Here is a 23,552-nt window from a genome sequence, read left to right as displayed (position 1 = left end):
GGCACTCTAGTAAGAGTGAGGAACATTTGTTCAGCCATTTCTAGACGTACTGAATTATGGTTATTTTTATATTGCAAAATGTAGAGAATTAGGATTCCTGAGAATATATGGAAAGCAGGCCAACACTATAGAAATGATGACATAACTGTTTGTAGATTATAATTATAGGAGCATGTTTCTCTACCTCAAAATCCAATCTTCACTGATTGATTGTCATTCTGTCATTACAGCTGATTCCTTTGGGTGTAGAAGTTGTGGTCCAGTGAAATTGTCCTCTAAAAGACAATTATTGAATTGCCTTGCTACATTAACATTGAAAACGTTATTGAAAATTTTTAACTGTTGGGAAAGGAGACAGAAGCTAATGGTTTTTCAGGGTTAGTTATGAGTGAGGCATTTTGCATTGCTATTTTATTTTATCTAACAAAACTGCCATGAAAAAGGTATCTTTCTCTTCATTCTGCTGAAGAATAAATTGATGCTCAGAGAGCCTGAATTATGAGCTTGAGCTGGAACTGAGATTCAGACATGGAGCTGCTGAGTCATGGACATTAACTTGATCTTAAGATTTAGTCATTAGAACAATCTTATGAGGCCCTATCATCAACCTCATTTTATAAATGTGAAAATTGGAGAGTAGTTTATTATTTTGCCAAATAGTAAGTGACAGACTTAGTCTCAATCCATGTTCTTTCTGAATAATACCATATTTCATATTTTAGTTGCCACTTTATCAGGGATCAGTTAACAACTTGATGAGTACAGGAATGGTCCAGCTATAGTATGGATTCCTCAGTGGAGAGTGATTAGGGTGAGGAACCAGGAGAGAGGAATAGGGTATGCAGCACTGACAGACACCAAAGAAAGCTTAGTTCCGTCCCAGTATTTGCTGAAGGATGATGATCATGTCATTTCAATATGAGAGAATCACCTAAGTGATAGATAAGCATACAGATTGACTTTGAGTATGCATTGGTGTTGGACCAATAAAGAAAAGAGTTGGACCATAAACTCTTAAAATAAAAGAAAGAGTTGGACCATAAAGAAAGATGAGTGCCAAAAAATTGTTGCTTTCGAACTGAGTAATTGGAGAAGATTCTTGAAAGTCCCTTGGACTGCAAGGAGATCCAACCAGTCCATCCTAAAGGAAATCAGTCCTGAATATTCTTTGGAAGGACTGATGCTGAAGCTGAAGCTCCAATAATTTGACCACCTTATATGAAGAACTGACTCTTTAGAAAAGACCCTGATGCTGAGAGAGATTGAAAGCAGGAGGAGAAGGGGATGACAGAGGATGAGATGGTTGGATGGCATCACTGACTTGATGGACATGAGTTTGAGCAGGCTCTGGGAGTTGGTGATGGACAGGGAAGCCTGGCTTGCTGCAGTCCATGGGGTCTTAAAGAGTTGGGCGTGACTGAGTGACTGAACTGAACTGTGATCTATATGCTTTAATGTCTTGTGATAAATATTCAGTTCATTACAAGTATTATTTTTGTGTAGTTTCTGTGAAAAGCCTTCTAGCATTATCTTAAAACTTATAAGCTACCTTAAATTATTTGAGAGATAAGATTAAACATTTTTTAAAATATAAAGAAGAGAGAAAGATGCACTGTAAAATATGGCAAATTTTCAATAATTGCACTACCTGTGAGGCAGTATAGTGTTATTTCAAAGGGGTCTTTGATTAGTTGTAAGGGCTTCCATGATAGCTCAGTTAGTAAAGAATCCACCTGTGATGCAGAAGACCCTGGTTAAATTCTTGGGTCAGAAAGATCTGCTGGAGAAGGGAGAGGATATCCATTCCAGTATTGCTGGGCTTCCTTCATGGCTCAGCTGGTGAAGAATCCACCTCCAACGTGGGCAGACCTGGGTTTGATCCCCAGGTTGGGAAGATACCCCGGAGAAAGGAAAGGCTACCCACTCCTATATTCTGGCCTGGAGAACTGCATGGACTATATAGTCCATGGGGTTGCACAGAGTCAGACAGGACTGAGGGACTTTCACTTTCAGTCTCTTTCAAATGGATTTTGAAGGAGGGCACAGCAACTGACTGCAGTATTCTTGCCTGGAGAATCCTAGGGACAGAGGAGCCTAGTGGGCTACAGTCCATAGGGTCGCAAAGAGTTCGACATGGCTGAAGTGACTTAGCATGCATCAATGTATACTGAAACTTCTGCATTTGTAGGAAAAAAAGTTGAATTAAAGATGAATTCAAATTAAAAAAGAATTAAAGTTGATATGCTAAGAAAGGAAAGAGAATTACATGAGATACTCAATTAAAACTATAAATGGCAGGAAAAGTGTAGAAGACAAAAGTGGGGATAAAGAACAAAGGCAACAAATAGAAAATAGTAACAAATATGGTAGATATTAATGCTCAATAAACACTTTAAGCATCAGTATCTAAATACACTAATTAGATGACAGAGATGGCCAGAATGGATCAACAACAAAGATTCAATTTTATGTTGTGTACAGGAAACTCATTTTATGTATGAAGACACAGACAGATTAGCCATAAAGGGATAAAGAGGGGTATGCCGTCAGAGATCATAGAATACAGAGAGAGTATATCATTAGAGATATATTAAACAAAACGAAACAATAGTCACTATATTAATTTCAGACAGCAAATTTTAGTGCAAGTTTTTATTACGGATAAAGAGGGACCTTACATAATGATAAAGGGTCCACACTCCAAGAAGTAACAACCTTTACTGTGAATGTACCTGACAATGAGACTGCAAAGAAAAATAGATGAATCCACCATTGTATTTAGAAACATTAGCGTGCCTCTATCAGAGATAGATCCAGCAGGCAGAAAATCAGTAAGGACTGAGTTGAACTTAACAGGACCATCAATCAGCTGGATATAAAGGACATCTATAGATGATTTCATCCCAAAATAGAAAATTATGCTTTCTCTCAAACTTCATGGAACATTCACCAAGATAGTTTACATTCATAGCCATAAGGCATATCTTACAAAACTTAAAAATAGAAATAAAGCAATGTTTGCTTTCAGACCACAATGAAATTAAACTAGAAATAACAGAAAGTCAGCTAGAACAATCCCCTAATAACTGGAGATAAAGCTACACACATCAGAATAGCACATAGGTCAAAGAAAATGTCTCTAGAGGAATTAAATAATATTTTGAACAAAATAAAAAAGAACACAGCATATCAAAATTTGTAGAATGCCATGAAAACAGCGATTAGAGGGAATTTTATAGCATTCAATACATATATTAGAAAAGAAGAAAGTTGTAAAGTCAATAAGGTTTCTTCTTAAGGTTACTAGAAAAAGAAAGCAAATTAAATGCAAAGTAAACAGAAGAAAATAATAAAAGTTAATATAAAAATCAATAAAATTGGAAACAGGAAATCTGTAGAGAAAATCAGTGAAAGCAAAACTGTTTGTTTGAAAAGATTGATAAACTGTATAATTCTTTAGCCAGACTAAGCAAAAAAAAAGAAAAGATAAACATTACTAATACCAGAAATGAAATAGGGAACATCACTAAAGATCCCTTGGATGTTAAAAAATAAAGGGATACTATGAATGAATCTATGTCCACAGACTTAAAAACCTAGATGAAATGAACCAATTCCTTGAAAGACACAATCTGCCAAAACTCACACAAGAAGAAATAGACTATATAAATAGGCTGATATCTAGAAAGAAATTAAATCTAATTGAATTCTAAAACAGAAAAAACAAACAAAATCAAAAAACAGGCCCAGATGGTTTGAATGGTGAAGTCTACAAAATATTTAAAGAAGAATTGTACCAATTTTCTACAGTCTCTTCCAGAAGACAGAAACAGAGGGAGTACATCCTAACATTTTACGAGGCCAGCATTACCCTGATATCAAAACCAAAGAAAATCATAGACCAAATCCTTCATAAACATAAGTGTGAAATTCTCAACAAAATATTAACAAGTCAAATCCAGCAATGTGTGAAAAGTATCAGACACCACAACCAGATATGCAAGGCTGGTTCAGTATTGAGAATAAATTAATATAACCCATCATATTAATACTCTCATAATCACATGATCATATTAATAGATGAAGAAAAAGCATTTGACAGAATTAACTAGTCTTTCATGATTAAAAGCTCTCATCAAAATAGGAATAATGGGGAAACTTCCTCAACCTGATAAAGAATATCTACAAAAACCTATAATTAACATCATACTGTCATACTTAATGGTAAGAAACTCAGTTTTTCACTATTCTCCTGAATAAGACAAGTATGTTCTCTAAATACTTCTTTTCAACATTGTACAAAAACTTCTAGAAAATACAGTAATATAAGAAAAGATAAACAGATTTAGAAAGAAGAAATAATTGTCTTTCTTCACAGAAGATATGATTGTTCATGTAGAAAATCTGAAAGGGTAAATCAAAAATATCCCTCCTGGAACGAACAGGCAGTTATAGCAAGGGTACATGATACAGTGCTAATATGTTGACAAACATCACTCACTTTCTCATATACCAGAATGAACAAGTGGAGTTTGAAGTTACAGTGTGTTGTATTGAAGTTACAACAATTATGATACTCATTATTACCCCCTCAAAATAGTACTTATACTTAGGTATAAATCTAACAAAATATGAATAAAATCAGTATGAGGAAAACAACAAAATTCTGATGCAGAGCTAAATACATGGAGTCATATTCATAGAAATATTCATTGATAGGAAGATTCAATATTGTCTAAATACCAATTCTTCCCAACTTGGTCTATGGATCAGTACAATCTTAATCAGTATCCTAGCAAGTTGTGTTGTGGATATTGACAAATTGATCTCTAAAGTTTATATGGAGAGGCAAAAGACCCAGAAAAGCCAACTCAGGAAGTATACCAGAATCTCTGTACCTTCCTCTTAATTTTTCTGTGAACTTAAAACTGCTCTAAAAATAGTCTTTTAGAAACAGAAAAAAAAGACCTGAGCAAACACTTCACCAAAGAAGATATACAGATGAAAAGTAGAATTTGAAAATATATTTAGTATTATATATCATTAGGGAATTGAAAATTATAACAATGAAATACTACTACACATCTACTAGGATGGTCAAATTTCAGAACATTGACAACACCAAATGCTGATGAGAATGTGGATTAACAAGAATGCTCATATGTTGCTGATGAAAATGCATAATGGTACAGCTGCTTAGATAATTTAGCAGTCTTTCAAAATTAAAACATTTTTACTACATAATCTAGTGATCATACTCCTTAGGATTTACTCAAATGAACTGAAAAATTTTGTCCACACAAAAACCTGCATGTAATGTTTATAGTAGCTTTAATCATAATTGCCAACACTTGAAAGCCACCAAGATGTCCTTTGGTATGTAAGTGGATAACTTTGGTACATCAGATGACAGAATGTTTTTGTTGTTTAATCACTAAGTTGTGTCCGACTCTTTTGTGACCCCATGGACTGTAGCATACTGGGCTCCTCTGTTCATGGGATTTTCCAGACAAGAATACTGGAATGAGTTGCCATGCCCTCCTCCAAGGGATCTTCCCAACCTAGGAATGGAACCTGTATCTCCTGCATTGCAGGCAGTTTCTTTACCACTTGAGCCACCAGGGAAGCCCTCAATGGAATGTTGCTAAGTTGCTTCAGTCGTGTTTGACTCTGTGTGACCCCATAGACGGCAGCCTACCAGGTTCCACCGTCCCTGGAATTCTCCAGGAAAGAACACAATGGAATGTTCAGTAATAAAAAGAAATGAGCTTTCAAGCCATGAAAAGACACAGAGGAATCTTAAATGCATTTAAGTTAAAGAAGCTAATCTCAAAAAAATGCACACTGTATGATTTTAAATACATGACAGTCTGGAAAAGGCAAAACTATGGAAACAGTAAAAAGATCAGTGATTTCCAGCACTTAGAGCAGAAGGAGAGATGAATAGGCAAAGCCCAGAGGACTTTTAAAGCAGTGAAGCTATTTTGTATGATACTCTAGTGGTTGATGCGTGTCATAATTTATCCAAATACACAGAATATACACCACCAAGAACGAATGCCAATGAAAAGTGGACTCTGGGTAATAATGATGTGTCAGTGTAGGTTCATCAATTGTAATAAATGAACCACTGTATTTGGGATTTACATGGTGGTGGAGATTGTGAGTGTCTGGGATAGTAAAATGTGAACCTTCTGTTATTCCTGCTCAGTTTTGCTACCACATCTGAATGTATTTTAATATATGATTGATATATTACTGAAACATTAATATAATACATGTAGCTAGCTCTAGTATTATATTCTGCTATAAGCATAGGATATATGTACTATATGTTATAAAATTATATTACTATAATATATATATTATACATACTATTGTATATATATACACTATTATATATAATAGTAATATATATAAAGTATATAAAATAAGTAAATTATATTCATGTAACTATCCTAAAACTTAGGCTTTAATTCTGGCTTTTAATATTTTAAATTATAATAATTATAAATAATAATTTATACAGGGATGTAAATTGACAAAGCATGTTCTCTTCTTGCCAGTTCTACTCTAGAGGGCTTTAAGATTGGATCATTTTCCATTTCTATTTTTAAATGAGTCAACAAAGTCATAGGAAGGTGAGTAACTATCTCAGAGCTACCCAGTTTTCTAAATTCAGCTAAGTTCAGACCCAGCCCTCTGTGAGCTTGAGAACTGTGTTAGCCCAATTGGCTAGCTGTGTAACTCTAAGCCCCTCACACTTATAGCAGCCTCTTACTCCTCTTTCAGGCGTGAGGGTTGCCATATGAAATCCCCAGATTCCCTTCCAGTCCTCAAATATATGTGGCTAACAGGATGGAAAAGAGACAATGCATAAATTTAAGAGAAAGGGACCCTTTTCATCATTTGCCTTACAGAGGATATAAAGTTCAGAGGGAGGTTGGCTTTTCCAGCAAACTTCCCCGTTCTTTCACAGAGTAGCAGAATAATCACAGCATGAGGTGGGAGCAATGTCACAATGAAGCTATACTTTGAAGAATCTCCTCTTGTCAACAAAAATCCAAGACCCCAGAGAAAGTACCCTAACAGAAAAGCTTCCTTCCAACAAGAGGTTTTCTAAAACCTCTTCTTTCCAGCAAAGATCCACTAAGCTAAAATCTTCCCAGTTTGTTTGTACAAGGCTTTATGACTTTGAAGTCTTTCATGTCCTGAATAATCGCCATTCAATTATTGATGTCAACATGTAAAATGGACAAGAAAAGAACAGTACTTCCCATTTTACAGTTGAAAACTGAAAAATTAAAGAAAAGTAAATATTTAGCCAATGCCACTGTAATAATAGTAAGTGGTAGAGTTGGAATTAGAGTTCAAGTCTTCTGAATCTGTCAGGAGCTTTTTCTATGGCAGCAGAAGTATTTGACCTATAGACTGTTTCAATAGGTGGGAAAGTAGAGAAACCAAGGCATGTCCATGGGCATTATAGCCATTGTGCTGTCTTTCAAAGTTCCCAATGGGAGAGTTTGGGCCCAGGAAGACTAGGAGTGGATGTTATTTCCAATTTGAAATGATGGGTCTCTGCTTTTCAGAAGCCACCTATGCCAGCAGGTAGAGCCTCTTGCCATGCCCGTTTCCAAGACAGAGATTTTTTTCCCCCAGTTTTAAACAAAACTATCTATCTATATATATATAATACTAGTCAGCCAGCTCAGGGTAGAGCAAGATTTTTATGCTTTTGCATTTGTTTAAACTTTCTTCAGGTGATGAGTGGGAGGCTCATGATCAGTGACCTAAAGGTTCAAGTACACAGAGACACAAAGCCATTTCAGAAAGGAATCTGAGGGTTTTGTGCATGGTAGAGAACAGTGAATATGTTTGGTGAGGCATACCAGCTTTGCAAACACAGAAAGGAATGGAGGCGTAGCACATAGGGTGGTATGTGCCTCTATACTGCTGTCAGCAGGCATTGGATCCAGAAACAGCAGGCAACTGGCTTTCTCTTTTAAAAGAAGACAGTTGGAGCCTCTGAGTGTTTGCCTGGTAAATAGCAACTAGAGCCAAGGGAGGGACTGATGTCCCCTTTATACAGGTCTGCATAACATCTTTCCTGTCCAGTGGGGAGGCCAGGAAGGCAGTCCTGCTCTTGGGTTTTAAGCATAAACATTCCCTGTATGCATTCAGTGCCATGAGGGGGTCATCTTTTCCACTCCCTTCTAAAATGTTTTGTTTTCCATCTCTCCCTTCTTTTCCGTGTTTCTATGAGAAAGATCCAAAACTTCCTTCCTGCTCTTCTTAGCTGCTTTGTGTGGTTGTTTCAAACCACGGCCTAAATTTAAATTATGGCCCAGGAGAGGGAACTAACTGATGGCTATGGGTGTGTTCCTCATTGTTGCCTTGGAGACAATGACTTTCAGCCAATCCTTCAACCCTGACTACAGGTAAAATGAGGATGTGTCCATGTTTCATCACAGAGGTATTGTCTAGAGCCTTGGAGAAGAGCCCTCTAATTTAGTTTCCTTCTGCTTTTCTCAAAAAGCCAAGGACGGTCAGATTAATCTTCCTAAAAACAGCTTTTATTATAACACTCCTCTTTCAGAAATCTGAAATGTTAGTATCCTGCCCTTTGTCCTTCAGATAAAGAATTAACCTTTTAACCCAGCTTCTGGTACCTCCAAGTTCTAGCCCCTCAACATCTCATTTTTGTCTTCTTAACCATTTTATGTAATAAACCACTCTGGCCTTCTTGTTTCCTTACATTTTCCTATCGCATTTTTTCTTTCACCTTTCAGTTTGTGCTGGTCCCCTACTACTACTAGGGATGGCTTCTTTTTTGCTGTCAACTTATCTGATGTCTTCTGATCTTTATTCGAGGCCCAGTTGAAATCCCCTTCTCTGCGAAGCCTTTCTGAAGTTCTCCAGATGACTGCTCCCCTGCTTTGAAACTATGAGAATATCGTTTCTACTTTCTATTTTGTAGAATTCTATTTTGTAAAATACTTCCTTGCCTGGTATTTTTTATTTTAGCCCCTGTGTTGCTGCTTTTAATGAACTGTGCTCTGTTGTTATATCACTGCCCCACATTAAAAAAAAAAACAAAACACTCTATCTGACAACAATCAATGAAAAGCAATATTAAATTTATGGTATGGATATTGTTGGGAACATAGTTCAGTATATTTCTCGGTGTCATTTTCATGTAGGCCCAAGGGAAAAAGGTCTCTCAGTCCTCCAAACCAAGAATAGCTGGGCTTCTCCTGAGCTGCTGTTTTGTTTTTATCTTGTGGTCATCGTGAGTCATATCTCCCTCTTTTCATAGGCTCTGAGCCAGAATTTCAGCCCACCACAAGCAACGAGACTTAACAGCATGTATTTGAGGGGTAACAGGGGGGTAACAGCATTAACTTCAGCTTATTATTTTTATTTCTGTCTTTATTTTTCTTTCCTTCAGCTTTCTCCCTTATTTATTTTATATTCTTGTAATTTTGTATATCTCTGTGAAAAGATTCAAATAGTTTATGGTAATTGGTGAGGATTTATATAAGCGTAAAACAAGTAAAGTCTTCCATTATTTTTAATCTTTAAATGGTATGCATATCCAACTACATAGCTTGATGAAATTTTACATAGGTAGTCACCAAGGTAACCCTCACTTAGATCAAGATATAAAACATTCTAGAATGTCAGAAGTTACCACTTACTTTCATTATTAATTTATCTTTTTCTGCCTGTTTAAGTTTCTTGGCTCCCCACCTATACTGCATTAGCTCAGTTCAGTTCAGTCGCTCAGTCATGTCTGACTCTTTGCGACCCCATGGACTGTAGCATGCCAGGCCTCCCTGTCCATCATCAACTCCTGGAGCTTACTCAACATCATGTCCATTGAGCTGGTGATGCCATCCAACCATTTCATCCTCTGTCGTCCCCTTCTCCTTTCACCTTCAATCTTTCCCAGCATCAGGATCTTTTCCAATGAGTCGGTTCTTTTCATCAGGTGGCCAAAGGATTGGAATTTCAGCTTCAGCATCAGTCCTTCCAATGAGTATTCAGGACTGCTTTCCTTTAAGATTGACTGGTTTGATCTCCTTGCAGTCCAAGGGACTCGCAAGAGTCTTCTTCAACACCACAGTTCAAAAGCATCAATTCCTTAGCGCTCAGCTTTCTTTTTTTTTTTTTAATTTCAATTTATTAATTTTATTTTATTTTTTTTTTTATTTTTTATTTTTTTTTACTTTCTGAGTTTGTTGTAGTTTTTTTTTTTTTTTAAATTTTAAAATCTTTAATTCTTACATGCATTCCCAAACTTGAACCCCCTCCCACCTCCCTCCCCATAACAACTTTCTGGGTCATCCCCATGCACCAGCCCCAAGCATGCTGCATCCTGCGTCAGACATCTCTCACATCCATACATGACTACTGGAAAAACCAAAGCTTTGACTAGACAGACCTTTGTTGGCAAAGTAATGTAGAGTTTGATCATAAGGACTTTTTGTATTTCCCTGGGCAGAGTAGATAATCAAGAAATATTAATAGTTATTGATATGAAATAAAGGACTTGTTTCTAATGAGGGAAGTCTCCAAACCCTAGGGCAGATCCAGAACATCATATGCAGCCTCCAGGTAAACATGTGTTGTTTGTCCCTGTGGCTCTAGTCTCTGGTACAGAGCCTGGCACATTGTAAACCCTAAGTGCATACTCTTAACTGAAATCTTTTCATATCTATCACTGTCTCCATTTGAAGGAGCAGTAGTATCCTACTTCTGGAAATCAGGCTGCATATTTTCCCATGATATCACTGAGCATTTTCCTTGGATGGCATATCACTGCTCTCCCTTCCTGCTTTCTAAATGAATGGAAAGAAGAGGGTGCCCCACAGAGTACCTGCCAACTTGAGCTAATAAGCTCTTCACAGTTACATACACTCCACTTTAGAATCCCTGCTTATGATTTGCTCCTTGATTCTGATATGGAAGGATTTCTGTACGTAGGCAAAAGCATTTGCACTGGATAAAGAATATTTATTTGGCAGCCCCAGGCCCTGCCAGTCCTTCTTCTCTAACTTTAATACTTTGGAAAAGAGAAATCTGTAGAGGAGGATGACAAGATTCTTTTCCTCTGTGTGCCTGAAGACTGCTTATTCCTGGACACTGAGAAGAGAATAGACTTGATTGAGAATTTATTTTGGAGCGAGTATTTTCACAGCAAGTGAGTGAAGGGGGAAAAAAAAACAAGCACATATTATTAGCAATAATGGAAATAAACAATACAAATTTTTCTAGAAGAATGTAACTTTATTTTAGACTTCAATCTCTGGGCCATCTGCTAAAGAATCTGGTCCCAGAGCAAAAGCTGAATGGCAAAGAAGTTAGGAACAATTACTCTGATGGAAAAGTAGGCCAAGGCAGAGAAAATAAATCATAGAAGACCAGTGGACTTGGTGACTTGAATGATGAGTGTGACCCATTTCTACCTAGTGCATGCCTGTTAAGTCACTTCAGTCATGTCTGACTCTTTGCAAACTTCTGGACTATAGCCCGCCAGGCTCCTCTGTCCATGGGAATCTCTAGGCAAGACTACTGAAATGGGTTGCTGTGCCCTCTTCCAGGGGATCTTCCTAACCCAGGGATTGAAACTGTCTCTCTCATGTCTCCTGTATTGGCAGAAGGGTTCTTTACCACAGCACCACCCGGGAAGCCCATGACATTCATCTAATTTCTTGAGGTCTGTTTCCTCAATTGTAAATTGGAGGACTGTAAAGCAATCCCTTTGGTCCCTTTTCACTTTGCAGAAGAAAAAAAAAAAAGTCAATGATTTTATGTTCAGTATTTATTTCTCTGAGGATATCAAAACCACACGATTAACAAATATCAGAGTTTACTTTCATTGATTTTTTTGGTCCAAAAATAAAATGAATTTCCTTTATTTGTGTAAATTGACCAAAAGCAAGTACTTTTGCTAATTCTACAGTTCTTTCTGCCAAAACAGTACCAATAGGCTTATGTCTCATTTGAAGATCTTAATCAGAATTTTTCTCTAAAGATAGAACTTTTGCTAGTGGAGAGTTAAAGAACCTTTTGCAACAAACTTCCTCAGAAGTTTGTTTTCCTCAGAAGAAGCAAAAGAGGAAAATTTTATACTTTTTAGCCTTGCTGAAATATAGCTCAATCTTTGCAAAGTGAATTGTATATTTTCATTGGAAAAAAAACCCAATAATTAGCTCAGGCTGGAAATTCAGAAGTCTGGTTCCAATTTATAGCTTGTCAAATAGCATGGTTAATATTTCTTCACACAATAAATATATCTTGTATTTCTAGCTTTCTGTTACCCATCGGCTTTAAAACATAAAAAGGCAGATGGGGAAAGGTAATTCTACCAACTTTAGGTATTGGAGTATTTTGTGATATCATAAAGTATTTGCAAATAATATTCTTCTTCTTTTAGAGCCTCCAAGCATCAGCAGTGATCTTCAGCAACTGCAGGTAAATTTTGCTCTTGGACATTCTGTGTCATTTAAGTTTTCATTCTGTAAGCACCGCACTCGAGGAGGGTATTGATATTTATTGATACTAACTATGGGCCGAGAATTGAGCTAGATCCTTTACATACGTCTCATTCATTTTACTCTCCAAACAAGCCTGCCAAGTAGTTTATCATCCTCATGTATTTAGCAAATACATATTGAACACCATGTGTGGCAGAGAATATGCATCGCAGCAGGTGTGCAGTGGTGAATGAAATGAAGTCCCTGCCTTTGTGAACAGTTGTAGGATCATAGGGAAGTTAAGCAAGAAAGGAGTCAATCAGCACAAATAATATATTACTGTAAATTGTGATTTACCCTATAAAGAAATTAGAAAAGGGGTGTTACAATAGAAGGGGATGATCTAGGACAAGGGTTAAGAGAGTCCTCTTTGAAAAGCAAGGATCTGAAAGACAAGAAGGGACCAGCAATTGGACAAGCTACAGAAGAGTGTTCCTGGTAGGAGAAACTGTATGTGTGAAGGTCACAAGGTGGGAAAGAACACAGTGGGTTTAAGTCATTGAAAGGAGACCTGTGTGGCAAGTCCACTAAGTGAGAGGAAGAAGGTAGGCCCTGATAGATATCAGAGGCTCAAAGAGGTCAAATAAAATCTGTATGATCACCCAACCACCTCTTAAGTGGCAGAGCCACTGAAGGGTATCATTTCATTTGCATGCAATAAATTTAGGAAAACTAGTTCAAACTATTCCTTTTGGTTGTTGTTAATTTTGGTATTTTAATATTTTAGTCTTTGAAATGTTAATCCAGTTACATGCCAACCCATACCTCCAGCTTTCTGGAGGTCTAGCCATGGGTTGGGCACAGTTAACTAACAAGAACTTCTAGAAGCCTAAGACCTGCCTGCCTTCTGGATGTCTTAGATGCTGATGCTGCAGTGTGCTTCACTATTGAAAGAACGGATACTTCTAACAGTGGGTCAGCAAGGATCTCTCTCATGAAAGCCTATGAAGCATGTGTGATGTATAGAGAGAAGGAAACGTCATTCAGGCTTCTCTATATAGGGGAAATGGTTTGCCTGGCTTCTCTTTCCTGGTTGCTAGAATCCTAAAGGCAGTTGATAATGCTTGACATTTCCGAGAAGTCATTTGGCATGGTCATTTTTTGGATCTTATAAAACGGAAAGATTTTTTAGTAAAGACTGAGTGCAATGTTTGGAACAATCTCTATACTCTTTCTTAAGTAATTAAGCATAAAATCGTCTGACTAGAGAATACTTCTCTTGTTAACCCCAGTGCCTCTTCCTTGGGAAGTGATGCAGGGTCTAGCCAAGATCAGCCCAGGGAAAGGCCACTTTCCGGGTCCTGGTTTCCATCTCTGGTCCTCCATGATCTCTCTCAGTCAGATGCAGTGAGTTCTATTCTCCCTGACTGCAGTTGCTTCAAGCTCAGATTTTTAAGTACAACTTCTGTATTGATGTAATTTGGGCTATTTCTGTTCCTAATTGCTAGAGCTCAGACCTATGTGCTCTGGAACTTGAGATGTGATTCTTTGCCAGCAACTGATGGCAGCTACTTGCTGATCCTCTAGGATAGCTTCTGCTCTCAGTGAAGCTGCTGTGCCTAGGTTTTATATCCCACCCTAAATTTGGGTGACTAGAAAATAACTTTTCATGTTAGTAAAACATAGCTTCCAGTTTGATAAAATATCAATAAATACTTTCCTTGACCCTGTTCCTTTTAATTCAGGTACCAAGTGACTGTGACTTGAAATAAGGAATCTCTGTACCTCTTTCCTTGTTTATGAGTGAAGTTTGTAACCTAGTCATTTAATTTCCACTTTCGTGCCTTACTTCTCTTCTCTTTCTGTTTTCACTAACTTTATCTTTTCACGCCATGTCCTCACTCTTTGAACATATTCAGCTTTTCTGACTTTCAGTTTTGGCCCTGTTTCTTGGAAGCCTGGGGTGCTGTAGTCCATGGGGTCACAAAGAGTCAGACACAACTGGGCAACTGAACTGAGCTTGGAAGGGATCTGTCTCCTGTCTCTGTATGCTCAAGATGACCAGCCCATGTCACCTAGGCCCCCCAATTTTTTTTTTGATATCTCAATTCATTTTTTATGTTATCTTTTGTTTTTTTTTTAAATTTGTTTTTAATTGAAGGATAATTGCTTTACAGTATTGTATTGATTTCTGCCATATATTAACATGAATCAGACATAGATATACATATGCCCCTTCCCTTTTGAACCTCCCTCCCACCTCCCAGTCCATCCTACCCCCTAGGTTGTCACAGAGCACCAATGTGAGTTTCCTGAGTCATACAGCAAATTCCCACTGGATACCTATTTTACATATGGTAGAATATATGTTTCCATGCTACTCTTTATTCATCTCACCCTCTTCTTCCCCCTTGTATACACAAGTCTTTTCTCTATGTCTACATCTCCATTGCTGCCTTGAAAATAGGTTCATCAGTACTATCTTTCTAGATTCCATATATATGTGTTAATATATGATAATTGCTTTTCTCTTTCTGACTTCACTATGTATAAAATAGTTTTTAAATGTGGGTCAGTTTCTTCAGCATCACAGCCTACTTTCCTACCAAGAAAAAATTGGTCAAATTTTCCCACAGTGCTTTCTTACAGCATCACCAAAGTGTGTTTTTTGACTATTGATTCTATGTGAGATAATCCACAGACAAATAATTAGCTTTAAAATATGGTATAGAGACCTGATGAGTTCTATTTTCTCTTGACATATCATAGTGTACATTATCAAAATAAGGACCCTACAAATTCTTGGAAGAAAAAATAGTATGTTTGACCACAAATTTTCCAAATCTTATTTTCAAGTAGTCATAATAATGTTCCTATATAATTAGTATCTAGGAATCATGCTTTAGGAAGTGTTGTTTCATGGTAGCTTCTTTTGTTATATCAATACTATTAAATGTATTAAATGCCCCTTCTTTGCACAAAGACTGGGGATTAGCATTTAAACTATTCCATCCAAGTTTATGTGTGACCTTCCCTCTCCAGTCATTTAGAACTTAAGCAAAACACATTTAGGTAGAAAGAAAATCAAATAAGTTGAAATCTTTAAACAGATATAAAATACAAACTGCTTTGCATATCTCAGGACCTCACCTCTAGACTTATGAGAGGTACAGATGCTTCCTCTACAATCCATTTTTCCCAAACCAATTCCAAAACCTCTGCCCTTCAAAATGAATACTGGGCACAGGAGAAAGGGTGATCACATTCATTTCCACTTTCCTCCTTAGTAACAAGATAAATATTCCTAGATACAAGACTATACAATAATACTGTTGGACCTTGATGGAATCAAAGTATTTTTTCTGCTTCCTATGGCTATGGAAATACAAAAGTAAAGTGTCAGGGAGGAGTGGAACAGCACCAGGGAAAGGAGTGTATCATTTTTTCTAATTAAAACCATTTTGTTATGGATAATTCTAAAATGATTGTGGATATATAAATGAGCAAATAAATATGTTGATATTGTTATATCAAGTTTACACTCAGGAAGAGGAAACCTAAAAATATGAAATGAGAAAAGGCAATGAAGTCCCTGTGCTGATGAATTGGAGCTGGAGTACGGATATATATGCTGTGTGTTTAGACTCCTAGTCGTGTCCAACTCTTGTGACCCCATACTATGTAGCCTGCCAGGCTCTTCTGTCCATGGGATTCTCCAAGCAAGAATACTGGAGTGTGGATATGAGCTCACAATTGTTACAATGTGAATATATATGTTCATATGCTTGAATATATTCACAAGTATATGTATGCATGTATTTATATAGGTATATTTGTGTATTTGTAAGTTAGTCTGTGTATTTGTGTGTGCGTGTGTATGCTAAATCACTTCAGTCGTATCTGACTCTTGCAACCCTATGGACGGTAGCCTGCCAGGCTTCTCTGATCATGGGATTCACCATGCAAGAATACTGGAGTGGGTTGCATGCCTTCCTCCAGAGGATCTTCCTAACCAAGGGATCTAACCCACATCTCTTGTGTCTTGTGCATTGGCAGATCGGTTCTTTACCACTAGCGCTACCTAGGAAGCCCATATTTGTCTATATACATGCATATATTTCCTAGTTCTGTCTTCTTCTGTAAGCACCAAGAAGCAAAGACACTCCAGTTTGGCACACCTAGTACCCAGATCTTGGTCTCTAATACTATTTACTGGTAAAAGAACTCTAACTCCTGGGAGAGTTGGCTGATTCCAGGGCTTGGGCAGGGTAGGTATGAGCAGCACAGAAGATATTTTGTGTTTTTTTTGGAAAGTTTGGAAAAGCTCAAAAAAATAAAAAATAAAAAAAAAAAAAGAGAGAGAGAGAGAAAGATAATGGTATACCGAAAGGATAGAGAACCTGATGAATAGGCTCCTTCTGGCCAAATCTGGGGCAATTTGATCATAAGTACTATTTAGAACCATAGTAATTTAAAAACCATTAAGAAAGGAAATCCTAAGTCCACACAAATAATAAGTAGATAAATCAATAAGTGGGGAAGAAGGGAGGAAACCTACACACCATAGGTTGCTAAGAATCAAGTGGTAATCCAGAAGGTATGCAGGAGTTGGAAAATTAGCATATTGTAAACATTACTAACTGCTAAATTTGATGAGCAGCTGGACATTTGCATCATTGTGAATCATCTCATCACAAACTGCTAATCAGTTTCAAAAGAAAAAGAATATTTTTTTATGGTGGGGAAATCAGGATACATTTTGATTGGATGATAAAAATGAATATCACCAGTGAGAGACAGAATGCCATTCATTGTGTATCTCCCAGTATGATATCACCTATGTTGTAGCCCAGCTGAGAATATGTAACATAAACCTAAACATCAGACAAATTGACAGTGCAAAGACACACCCTTTTATATAAGAAAAATAAGAAAGGGATTGTATTCTTCAAAAATGCTAGGATGATAGAAGACAAAGAAAAATTCCAGAAATATTCCAGATTAAGGGAGATTAAAGGTACATGACAACCACATAAACTAGACCAGATCCTGTAGTGGAGAAGTGGAAAATACTATAAAGGATATTATTGGCTCAAATGAAAAGTTGAAGTAGAGAGGACAAGTTAGATTTATTTTAGATTTATTTGATATATCCCTGTTATATTAAGGGAGGTTGATTGCTGTATTATGATTATTCTTAGAAAAATTCACACAAAATATTTAGGAGTACAGGTCATAGGTGTATCTAACAACAACAAATATTTATGAAAAGTTAATATACATTCTATATACCTATGTATCTGTTCAACCAACCATCCATTCATCCATCTATGTAGCAATTGATGAAGCCAATGGAATAAGATAATAATAGATGAGTCCATATTTAATGGTATATGGGTGTTCTTTATACTATTCTACTTGCAACTATTCTTTAAGTTTGAAACTATTTCCACAGTTTTAAAAGCTTTTTAAAATTGCTGTTATTATCAATTACTTTATTATATACTTGGTATTTATGTTACATGGAAAGATATTATGCACACTTAGTATTTCAGAAGAGAAAATAATAGCTTACATCAGAAACTTAAAACAAAATTATCAAAATGATATTCTTAGGACTCAGGATTAAGATATTTTTAGCAAGGGAGAATACCCATTCCTCTGAAAGTATAAAATGTGGTTAGGCAATTTACTGGAAGGCAGAAAGAAAATAATGTTTGTTCTTAACTCTTGGACAGGAGCTGATTAACGCCTGGGAGGGATGTTTCTACTTCAGACACTTTGTAATACAATTCATATGTTCTCCAGTTTAGTACTTGGAAATTTTATCTTAGATTCCTAGGGACAGGAACTCTATGAAGTTGGGCAATCAAGGCTACTCTTTTTTTTTTTAATCCAGAAAGAATTAAAATTTATCATTTTTCTGGGAGCAAAGCCTTTCCCATTTCATCCAAAGCATCACTCAAAATTTAATTCAAGGAACTGGACCAGTGTGGGCATCCTTGTGTCTCATGAGGTCATTGCAGGCAGCTGTGAGAATGATGTGCTGGGCCATACAGTCTCAAAAGTGTGATGCAGATAGAGGAGATACAGGGAAGGGAGAATCTCAGAACCACCGAAGTGGCAGCACTGGCATCTACCAAGGAGAAGCTGGAACACACTAAGCTCTACCTGGCAAAGGAAATATTCCTGTAATCCATGGGGTAAAAATCAGAGCCAAAGACTACTGTGCTTGTCTTCTCTTACGTCCTTTGAATGCTGCCACTCCACCCCCCACCTCTAATCCTAGTTGCTGTGGCCTTGGTGAGCAAGTTTCCATCTGTGAGTGAGTGATTGAAAGTCGCTCAGTCGTGTCTCTTTGCAACCCCATGGGCTGTGCAGTCCATGGAACTCTCTAGGCCAGAATACTGGAGTGGCTAGCCTTTCCCTTCTCCAGGGGATCTTCCCAACCCAGGTATTGAACCCAGGTCTCTCACATTGTAGGCAGATTCTTTACCAGCTGAGCCACAATTTAATAAATAGCCTTAAGACTAACTGCTTTTGCAACATCAACCCAATTTAAGCAAGGGGTAGTCAAGGATATGGTTTTTCCAGTGGTCATGTATGGATGTAAGAGTTGCTCTATAAAGAAAGCTGAGTGCTGAAGAATTGATACTTTTGAACTGTGGTGTTGGAGAAGACTCTTGAGAGTCCCTTGGACTGCAGGGAGATCCAACCAGTCCATCCTAAAGGAGTTCAGTCCTGGGTGTTCATTGGAAGGACTGATGTTGAAGCTGAAACTCCAATACTTTGGCCACCTGATGCGAAGAGCTGACCCATTTGAAAAGACCCTGATGCTGGGAAAGATTGAGGGCAGGAGGAGAAGGGGACAACAGAGGATGAGATGAGATGATTGGATGGCATCACCAACTAGATGGACATGGGTTTGGGTGAACTCTGGGAGTTGGTGTTGGACAGGGAGGCCTGGCGTGCTGCAGTCCATCGGGTCACAAAGAGTCGGACACGACTGAGTGACTAAACTAAGAATAGGGTTGTTCTGGATTTGAAATCACTTGTTATCTGGATATTGCTCTTGGGAGCATTACTGAGCTGTATTCAGGGATGGGCCAAGATAAGCCTCTCTGAGTGGTAGCCTCACTGAAGTTAGTAGAAGACTTTGTTCTTTTTTCTTTCAATGCCCTCCTTTATTCTGCAGAGGCTGTCACAAATAGAATACACCTGTGCTCATGAAACATATTCTGATGCTTGTCCCCAAAATAGCCACAGAATGTAGCACAGCAATGGGCACACCTTGCTGGGTGCTGTCTCAAAATGAATGAGCTGCAAGGCCTTACAGTTTTGCCTAAAGGCTGCTTCTCCTCTCCAAGTACATACTCTTGTACATATGCTGTGCTGAAGAGAAATATTCTTTAACAGGCTTCACAAGCATTAATAGATTTTGGAGCCCTTAAATTTGACTGAGTCTATTTATACATTCCCTGTGATACTGCATGCTCTGAACTAAATAGGAAGATACAGAGATGTACAATGTACAGGCAACACCTGTTTTAAATATTGGAAATAGATTTAGGAACTGTAATCCTGGAACAGTCTAACTGAAGACACCTGGAGTTCACTATGACAATTCAGTAAGATGTACTCACACATCTTTGGAGAAACCTTTGAGATATTATTGTGTACAAACACCATCATCCAGAGGCAGAGAGAGGCTATGATTTTCCTATGGGAAGTTGTACTTGGGTTCAGGTTGAGTTTGAAGTAATGGGAACAAGTTCCAATGAGAGTTGCTATTCAAAACTTCTTAGAGTTGCTATTTTCAGGAAAACAAATCAGTATGATCAAGTCTCTGAATCTCAGAAGTTACTGGTACAAGAAAGATGTTTTAAGCAAGAAGAAAAGAAATGAATTAGAATAAAATGGTTGTGGCATAACTTCACATTTAGGAAGTTTCTTTCTTAACTATATTTTGGATAGTGCCATTTATCCTCATACTCAGCAGAAAATTGATGAACATCCGCTGCGTTGCAGAAACTGTTTTGGAAACATACAAATATGAAGAAAGCACTTGCCCTGAAGTTGTTCTCATTGAGAGAACAGATACCCCAAAACAGATTATAATACAGCTATGTACTAATTCCAAAGATAGGTATTTGCACATGGAAACCTCAAGGAAGGCCATGTAATTTAGTCAAGAATTTCTGGGAAGCATTTCAGTTAGATTAATAAGTGTGCCTGTGTGTGTGCATATTCAGTTGCTTCAGTTGTGCCTGACTCTGTGCGACCTTATGGACTGTAGCTCACCCCCTGTCCTGCAAGACTCCTCTGTCCATGCAGATTCTCTAGGCAAGAATTCTGGAGTGGGTTGCCATGCCCTCCTCCAGGGGATCTTCCCAACCCAGAGATCCAATACGGATGTCTCCTGCATTGGCAGGCAGGTTCCTTACCACTAGCGCCACCTGGGAAGCCCCTAAAGAATTAATGAGAGTTCACTAAAAATAACTATGGCAACAATATGAGCATAGGCTAGAGGTACAAATGAGAAAGTAATGGAAAGGACTTCAAAAAGTGTCAGGGATGTTCAAAGTTGATGGCAGAAGTGGCAGACAGTTACCCATTGGGAACAGAAATTACAGCATGGCCGTTCATATGGATCACAGTAAGGAGCCTTCTATAGTTATGTTGTAGAAGTTGTGGATTCAGCAGAGGGCATTAAGCTGAGGTTCAGTTGTCTGCTTCTCTTGCTGGAATTATGAAAAATGAGTTTTAAATGAGAGGGCTGGAGATGGGAAGCCTGCTGCAGGATTCTCACAGCTCGGTGGCAATCATCTGGACAAGGAGAAGGGATCAAGTGAAAGACAGCTATACCCAGCAGGAGTCAGTCATCAATGAGCGCGGGGGGGAGGACACACTGATGAGAGAAAATCAGATTCAATCCTAATTCTGCTTTTCTTTGCTGTGTAAATTAGGGAATATTATTATATCACTCTGTAAAATGGATATAGCAAAAATCTAGACTATTTATTTGCATTTCATATCTTAAACTAAACCAAGTTCTCTCCTACCATGGAATTTTTGCATATACTATTTCCTCCACCTAGCATAAGAAATTATCTGGTTTTTACCTTCTGCTGATTTTTTTCTTGCCCTTTAGGTCTAGGTTAAAATGTTACCTCAGGGTGACTTTTCGTGGTGACCCTATGTGACTTCCCCCTACCACCTTTATTCTCTTTCCCTACACCCTACCATGGTCTTCAAAATAGGTAACTTCATTTCTTATTATCCTATTATTTGTTTACTCGTTGGCAACAACCATTTCATTATTGTTTTCTGAATCATTCCCAGTGTTATCACATAGTAGTCATTTAGTGAATAATCGTTGAACAGATCTGCCACTAAGCGGTGGGTTGAACCAGAATAGGTATGGAAAAGCAGGTGGGTGGTACCTCTAGGCATCTTGTGTCAGATGTGACTGGGAGATGCCCACTGATACCAAGGCAAGAAAGCATGTGCTATGAGTTGAATTGTTCCCCCAAGTCTTCATCACTAGTACCTCAGAATAAGATTTTTTTTTTGAAAAAAAAGGATTTTTATGAGTCCTGTAATTAAAATGGGGTCATTAGGATAGAGTTTTATCTAGTAGGACTGGTATCCTAATAAGAAGGGAAATACGTACACAGAGAGTTAATATGAAGGGATTCAAGAAGAAAGGCATCTATGAGCAAGAAATGCCTGAGGCTTCCAAAACTGAGGAGAGATTCCAGGGACTGGTCCATTTCTGCTGCTTTCAGAAGAAGCATGGCCCTGCTGAAACCTTGATTTTTTACTTCTTGCCTCTAGCACCAGGACTTGCCTGGTGGCTCAGATGGTAAAGCGTCTGCCTACAATGCAGGAGACCAGGGTTCAATCCCTGGGTCGGGAAGATCCCCTGGAGAAGGAAATGGCAACCCACTCCAGTATTCTTGACTGGAAAATCCCATGGACGGAAGAGCCTGGTAGGCTACAGTCCATGGGGTCACAAAGAGTCGGTCACAAAGAGTCGGACATGACTGAGCAACTTTTCTTTCTTTCTCCAGCACTATGAGATCATACATGTTGTTGTCCCAAGCCACCAGTTAATGGTTCTTTATTACAGCAGCCCTAGACAACAAATATAGCTCACTTCAGAGGGTGATCAAGGTCCTGGGATTACTATAAATATAGACCTCAATGAGCCTAAGATATTTAGCTCTAGAGGTCAAAAGATTAATTTGATCCCATTTTTTACCCACAAGCTCATGAAGCTTAGAGATGTTCTTTTAATCTAAATAATCTTGCTTGTACTTTGATCTTGCAGAGTCTCCATTCTGAACAATGGCTGCTGAGGTGTAGCCCATGAGAGTGTCATCAACTGAGTTGTTAATCCTTGAAAATCTGGGCAGAAATAATTAGTTTGTCACTCTTCCGACCAAGAGCAATGAAATTATATGGAGCAGAATGGAATAATTATGCTGAGACTAGTGACTGCTTTTATACTAAATATAGGTAAAAGAATATCAGAGAACTTTGAATAAGTCCCTGAAACCTACTTCAAAATTTAAATATCTGAATCACATTTTCTTTTATTATAAAAGAGAACTGATCAATGATTCTCATGATTTTGTTTTTAAACTTGTCTCCATTTCTTCTCTCAAGCTAACAATTAGTCTTTTAACTGATACACCCACAGTATATTAAAATACACTCAAAGTCCAATCATGTACTAAAAGACATTCGCTCGCCACCTACACTCTTGTTCCTTCACACTTTCTTCCAACTGACTATGTAGCTAGTTCTAAATATACTTTTAGTATTTTGTAAAGTGCAGAAAAATATTGTAAAATTTAAATCATTGTCAGTGCAGTTTCAAGTTCACTAATAATTTTTAAAATAAGAATACCTATAAACTCAATTTATAATATATCCTGCCAACATTTAGATTCTAGATATATTGTTAGCTCTGAGAAAAAAACAAATAACAAGGAATAAGTTTAATAAATAAAATTAAATTATTTTGACTTACATGTATGTTATATTTAATATTTATATAACTTAGCC

At 37.6% G+C, this 23,552-nt stretch overlaps 1 protein-coding gene across 6 annotated transcripts in view; it reads left to right on the top strand.

The window, feature by feature from the left end:
• Nucleotides 1-23,552, top strand: part of MPDZ (multiple PDZ domain crumbs cell polarity complex component) — a 668,265-nt gene that overhangs the window by 21,693 nt on the left and 623,020 nt on the right. For 3 of the 6 annotated variants that reach the window (XM_060409468.1, XM_060409467.1, XM_060409458.1), the window contains exon 2: nt 12,440-12,477. The exons of the other annotated variants lie outside the window; for them this stretch is intronic. The gene's annotated coding sequence lies outside the window, so the exon portion shown is untranslated. The remainder of the gene's footprint in view (nt 1-12,439; nt 12,478-23,552) is intronic. 6 annotated transcript variants of the gene reach the window in all.

The sequence above is a fragment of the Ovis aries genome, chromosome 2 (assembly GCF_016772045.2).
Source record: "Ovis aries strain OAR_USU_Benz2616 breed Rambouillet chromosome 2, ARS-UI_Ramb_v3.0, whole genome shotgun sequence".
NCBI lineage: Eukaryota > Metazoa > Chordata > Mammalia > Artiodactyla > Bovidae > Ovis > Ovis aries.
This window is presented reverse-complemented; position numbering and strand designations above follow the sequence as displayed.